A 6647-nucleotide genomic window follows, 5' to 3' on the forward strand; every position below is an offset into this window, starting at 1 on the left:
GGAGGCAGCGACAGCTGGCACACAGCCTGCTGTACAGTGACAAAGGCCACGGGAGTGTTTACATCTCAGAGGTCTAGGCCCTTTTTCTCTTCACAGAGGAAGGCTGATTCCGATTCTTTGGGTCACTGTGGGACCATTCCCTCTGGATCGGTCGCAGAAGGAGCAAGCCAGGGACACCACTGGAGTGGAATATTCAGGAAATAAACTTGAGCGCACCGAACAGCCTTTTACTGTGAGCTGATGTGTGACCTGTTTTTCAGTCTTAGAGAGTCCTTTCCACGCTGGTGAATGGAGATGGTTCTGTCCTTACTTGGCAATACGGGCAATGGGTCAATGTTGAAAGTAAAATGTAAGTTGGTCAGTGAAACCAGAGAGCTTGGCTGCCTCTGTTTTAACCTTTCCTGGCACCATTCATATTTAGGTGTGATTCAAAGCAAATAAGAAACAAAGTGGCTTGACCCCCAAGACCAAAGAGGACACAGCCAGGCACAGCCAAGCTCCTCCAGCAGGGCCGCTAGACTTAGAGAAGGCAGGTGCAGGCTACACTGGCCTGCACAACTGGCTTCTCATGCCGGGGGCCAGGAGCCCAGGCTCTGAAAACAATGAGCCTCTAAAAGGCCCTCCCAGCACCTGTCAGCCTTCACAGGCCAGAGCTTCCCCAGAGAGGAGCCAGCTGTCTGCTGAGGGGATCTGGCTGGACACAGGCTGTCTGGTCTGGTCATAGCAATACAGTCACCTAGATCGCCAGCCACTTAGCAGCTGCTGTCCTGTCCTGTAGTCCGGTTCCAAGGTCTCCTCCCGTCCCCTGCCCTTACCCACCTCTGGCTCAGCCATATTCCTTCCTGCTCTAGTCCTAGGCTGTTGAGTCCCACCAGCTGGGGAGCCCCGAGAGGATGTGTACAGTGCCAGTTGGGGGTGATGGAGGTCCAGGGAAGGCAGACAAAACAGACACACAGACATCGCCATCTCCATTCCTGCCTGACCATGGCTGACCACCCTAGCCAGGCCATCTCTGCTACATGTCCCCTCCGGTCCCGGTGACTTTATATGAACCTGTTCTGCCAATATCGGCCTCCTTGGCAATGTTCCCCTTCCTCTGAAGAGACTGGTCCTTGTCCTTGGTCCCTTTGCAGACTATAGGCCAGCGTCTCTCCTCCCTTGTGATTTCCTGATGTAAACTGTAGCCCAGGGGCAGCGCCTCACCCACACACCTGCAGTACAGGTTGCCCTCCAGTGTTCTTTCCTGTAAGCTGAGGCAATAAATTCACTTCCAGCCTCCCACTCCTCCTCACATAATATCCTCACACTTCCTGGCTCTGTGTCCTCACCACTTCCATTCAGGCTCACTCCCAACCTATGGAAGGGAGGATTCATGGAAACTGTTATCCACACAGCTTTGGTTTGGGGGCCAAACAACCACTCCAATGACCTGGGTCCAGGAGTGCAGCCCAGCTGAGCAGACCCCCTGACTACTTGGTGCTAGCTGCTGCCAGGTTGTCCTGGGCACTCTAGTATCTGCTATACCCATGCGACCTTTGCCCTAGCCTGTGCGACATGTGCAGCTGCTGGGAGTTTTCTCTGGAGACAAGGTGCTAGGTCCTAGAATCCGTTGGGACATGGATTCTTCTGAAAACACAACACCTTCATCCCAGAAAATGTGTGAGTGTGATTGTGCTCATGTGTGATTGTGCTCATGTGTGCATGCGAGTGCACACATAGATTGTCATACTACCATAAGTGGATCGGGATGCCTGCTTCCACTTGCCCCAGATCCCAGGCTGAAAATGTGCTGTATCCTAGAAAAACATTCTGGCTGAGCTTTTCTTTGAGCTGGTGTGTGACCCCAACCGTTCTGCCATCACTGGATCTTGAGTTAGCGAGTTGTAATGGCAGCTGGTCTAGCATGTCCCTCGGGCTCGAAGCTAGGGGATTATACCACAACCCACATCTCTGATACTAAAGGTCAGGCAAGGGCATGGGCGGGGCTCTGATTCTGTCTCAGGGTATGTCCCAGAGGAAGTCCCTTTCAGCAGGCAGGAGATTCAGGGAACTACAAGTTTGGGGAAACTGCAAAAGCTTTGGGCAAGCAGCCACTTCTGAGCTGTTGGGCGGTTACTTTTAAACAGTTTCAAGGGCCACTTGCCACCAAGCCTGAGGACCCAAGTTCAATCCTCAGAACTCATGGAAAAGGGGATGGATGGAGATAAACAACTTCACAAAGTTGTCCTCTGACCCCCGCACGTGCAGCATGGCATTGCATGTGACCCACAGCATGCACATGAACATGTGATTCATACACACACAAAATAATAATAATAATAATAATAATAATAATAAAACAATTTCAAAATGTTTTCTTCAATGTACTTTTAAGAGGTTAAGCAACTGAGCCTTTCCAATGTCTGGGCTCAAAGCTTACCCTGCCCCGATGATTGCACAGACCCTGTCAAACCCTTTCTATTTTTGAACTGGAGTTCCTCACCAGTTAAACAATTATGATCTGAAGGGTTCATCCATAACACACACTGCTGACATTGGGCTTCAGGCGCCGGGGAGATAGCAATGTTCTAAGAAGGGAATGTGGGACTCAAAGAGGAGAAATGGCTCCTAAGAGTCAGGAGACAGGTGGAATTTAGCCCTGAAACCAGGGCTCAGGTCCCTAGAGGGGCTGTGGGCTCCCTCCCTAGTGCAGAGGGCTTCCCGGGAGAGCCAGTAGTCAGCCTGTCTCCTCCGAGACTTGTCTGCGCGAGCTTCTACTTCCACAGTTCTTGTTCTCCATCCCACAGTCCAGCTGGCTCTGACTCAGGGAGACCTGACTTTAATCCTGTCCTCAACCTCACGTCACCCTCCGACCCTCCTGGGTGTCGGATGGACACTCCAATCTCTGCATCAGCCTTGTCAAGTCTGCAAGTGTGAGCGCTACCGAGAGTTAGGACTCCAGCTGTTAAACACACACAGCAACGTGCTGAAACACACCCTAGCGTAATTTCCAGCAAGCAATAGTTTAACCCAAGATGAATTTCCTCTTCTCTTTTCTCCCTTCCCCTCTCCCTCAGCCCCTTCCTTCCCGCTAAGGTTCCTCTCCCCATCACCTCCAGCCTCCTGGGGGAACAGGAAGCCGCAGGCAGGTCTGTGTTTACCTGTCCTCCGGTTCGTTTCCCACAGCTTCTGGCGGGGCTGAGTGACACCCTCGTACCTGCAGGCGAACTGCAGCAAGGGTTGCCCCTGCCAGCGCAGCGTGTCACTTTGGCGGATAAGCTGCCTGGGTTCAATTCCTGGATCCCGGCCCTCACCTGCTATGTGGCATCCTTTAATTCCCAGCAAGGTGGGATTTCTAAACTCCCTTACAGGGGTTTAAAGGGTTCTGGCTGTCTTGGCACGGGCAGTCTAAGAGTTGGGACCACAGGCGAACCACAGTCCAAGGGATGAAGTTAAAGAGATTTGGAGGTACAGTTCCCCAACGTTCTACCCCTCAGCCCCCCTCCCCTGCTTTTGTTATGCAGCGCTTGGGATGGAATCCAGCCTTCACGAGTGCCACACAAGCACGCCACCAGCTGAGCAAGAGCCCCAGCCTGCGACGCGTCTAGCCTCAGTTTCACATTCAAAAATGGGGATAAAGAAAGCAATATTGTGACCGCGCAGTGAGGGGTGAGTGGCGTATTGTGTTAAAGCCCTTTGCTCACGGCCGACCGTCACAAACAGCGACAGAGAAACAAGTGCCTCGGTGAGCTATCATCCTCGCTCGTGTTGGGTTTCCATCTGTGAAATCAGACCGTTTTGCTGGAAGCCCTCTTCCCGCCTCTGAGACCATGTCTCTAGGAGACCGGCTGAGAGGAGGGTGAGGTGAGCATAACTGTAGCCAGCAGTTTGGTCCACGTGTCCTGTTAAGATTTAGCCCCTAAAGTGCCTTGTCCTAGGAGATGTTAGGCACAATGCCACTCTCAGCCCTAACTGGAGGCCCCCAGTGCGCCAGGCTGGCAGGGGGAGGAGACTCGCGCACAGCGACCGAAGGGCACAAGTGCTCAGGCTCCAGCGCTCTCTGCCTGATCGCCGCCCCCGAGTCGAGGGTGGAGTGGTCTAAGAACGTCCACTACCTCTGCAGCCTAGGCATCACTCACCGTCCAGTCATCGCATGGTCCAGAGGCCACCAGCAAGGCAGTCCCTCCGCCTGCACCAGAGTTGTGCCTGCACCCGGCTTCAGAGCCGGGCCTCTGCTGCAGGGGGTCAGGTCCGCCCCTGCCCGCCCTAGACACACCTCTTCCCGCCCCCGGACACGCCCCTCTTCGCCCTGGGAACGCCCCTTCTCCCTGGTCAACAGCATTGCCCATCAGTCCATCTCTTCCCTCCTGAGTGCTTGCTACCGTTGCCCCTCAAGAAGACCCCGGGCATCTGCCCCCTTGCTTGATCTCCATGGGCACCACCAAGTGTTCTGCGCGTCACTTAAGTTCCCAATCCTCGAGGGCGCCTCAGGAGGCAGAGAGAAAGCAGCCGGACTGGGCCCTAGGGGCCAGGGATCCTGGGTAACGCAGATCCTTGGGTTTCAACAAAGGCCTCTGCGCAGGCGCTGCAGCTACAACTGTGTGCATCTTGGGGAGGGTGGAGTGTGTGTGTGTGTGTGTGTGTGTGTGTGTGTGTGTGTGTGTGTTCGCGCGAGCGTGTGAAACTCGCAACATCTATTTATTGCCCAGGTGGCACCTGCAACCAAAGGCGTGGCTTCTCAGAACGCTCCATTAAGAAATCCGAGCTGGTGAATTAAAAAGTTAGCTTCCTCTCCCGGGGCTGTCTGCTGAGCACAGATTTGCCAATGCAGAGGCAGAGCCTCAAACTACAGGCCACTGTAGGAACTTAGGGGGGCTGGGCGGCTGGGGTGCAGGCTGTAGGGTAGGGGAGCATTGCCGGCTCTGTTTTATGTCACTATCCCCAGTCCTGACCTCAGGACCTCTTGGCTGCCCCTGTAATGTAAATCAGCTCCGCTCAGTCCCTGGCTTCTAATCCTCTTAGGGTCACATGGCCATTTTAGAGTGTGGTATGGATCTTCTTAAAATGTGAGGTATTCAACATCTTTGAAAACCAGCCTGGGATTTGAGTCCTGGGACTCAGATTGAGCAAATTTTGCTAGTGATTGTGGCTGGTGACTGTGAGCATAGAGACTGTACTTTGTCCTTTCCTTCCTGTGTGCAGACTCTCCCTGTCTACTTCCCTACCTGCAGGGGGCTAAAGGTGACCAGCTCAGCCTTTGCTTGTATTCTTCAAGAACGATCCATTCCCTGCCAACTCGGGCTTCCTATGGTTGCTGTTGGAATACATGTTTCTTTCCACAGTCCAAATGCTCGGCACCATTAGAACTGAGACCAATATGTGAGTGCTTCTAAAAGCTTTTACAAACCAAATGCACGCAATTCCACCGTAACTCCCAGCTTCTCCAGTCCACTACCGCCAGGTGAAGAGGTAAACAGCACGTGATTGGGTAAGTCTCCCTGGGGCTGTCTAGTACGAATCACGCTCTCTGCCCCAGTTCATGCTGTGGTCTCACCTGGTTTGGACATAGGCCTGAGATGTCCTGAGCACTCCTTATACCTTTGACATGTGCTGCTGGTCTGGTCCCCTGCGGCTCCTCGGCCTGCCCTCAGCTGCACTGGTCACTGTTTATACTTCATCTGGAGTAGGAGGGAACTGCCCTGCTGCCCAGTGTTGGTGGGTACTGTGGGTTACTGCCAGGTGCCTACTGGACGCCCACTGTCTTGTTTGGAAAAAGGAGGGAAGGAGAGAGGGGGAGGGGAGGGAGAGACAGTAGAGAGAAGCCTACTTATTAGGAACAGTGGCATGCTAGTCCCTAGTGACGGATCCTGACTGCCTGTATTTTTTCATTCTACACTCACAACTCACAAGGGGTGGTATAACTAGAATTTAAACAGGTAACTGATAAACTATCAGTGTACAGTACACACTGTATGCTGTATTTTGTAGAACTTTGGCTTTGTTATTTATGCTTCAGCGGCGTGTATTAGATTGTGATATAAAATGTGTACTTCAGTGGGAAAAATGAAAACAGCAATTTCAGTCAATCTTGACAATCCTTGTCATGGCTTTCCTAAAGCTTTTGAGGAGTGGCCCTCACACTCACTTCTGGGCAAAGAGGGGAGAAAGAATTCATGGAAGAATTTGAGGGGAGGGTGGGGAAAACTTTAGTTTTTTTAGTAGAAAGAAGAGCTGCCCTCCCCCTTCTTGTCTCATGTGGATATAATATGCAATGTCTGGAGCCCTGGCAGCCAATTTGAGATCAGGACACAATATATCCACATGCGAAAGCTGGTGAATTTATAAAGGAAAAAGGAAACTTGGTCTTTATAAAACATCTTAGAGTTTCTGGCCTCTCTTCAATAAGGCTTCGCAACAGTGATGGTGCAATATGTGTGACACACGGGCCAGGGTGACAGTTCCTTCCCAGCTGATCTTGGGTCCCTAGTTTCCTCCTACCTTCCTCCCGCTGGTCTGGTTGCACTGAACATGTCTGTCAGCCTCTGCACTTGGTGTTCATTTGTCCCTCAGTCTCTTCTCCAGACACTGCCAGGCTGACTCCTCACCTTCTTCAGGTCTCCACTCAGAGATCATTGTCTCTTCCAAACCTTTCCTGGCCCCTACTACGG

The 6647-nt window shown here is 52.5% G+C and overlaps 1 protein-coding gene across 4 annotated transcripts in view; it reads right to left on the reverse strand.

The window, feature by feature from the left end:
- Rassf4 (Ras association domain family member 4) overlaps positions 1 to 4267 on the reverse strand; it is a 40877-nt gene extending 36610 nt beyond the window's left edge. For 3 of the 4 annotated variants that reach the window (XR_006070551.2, XR_013050096.1, XM_006978543.4), the window contains exon 1: positions 4119 to 4258. The gene's annotated coding sequence lies outside the window, so the exon portion shown is untranslated. Of the gene's footprint in view, positions 1 to 4118 lie in introns of all 4 variants that reach the window. The other variant, XM_015997270.3, reaches the window with a different exon arrangement.
- Positions 4268 to 6647: the final 2380 nt, after the last annotated feature.

The sequence above is a fragment of the Peromyscus maniculatus genome, chromosome 3 (assembly GCF_049852395.1).
Source record: "Peromyscus maniculatus bairdii isolate BWxNUB_F1_BW_parent chromosome 3, HU_Pman_BW_mat_3.1, whole genome shotgun sequence".
Taxonomy (NCBI): domain Eukaryota; kingdom Metazoa; phylum Chordata; class Mammalia; order Rodentia; family Cricetidae; genus Peromyscus; species Peromyscus maniculatus.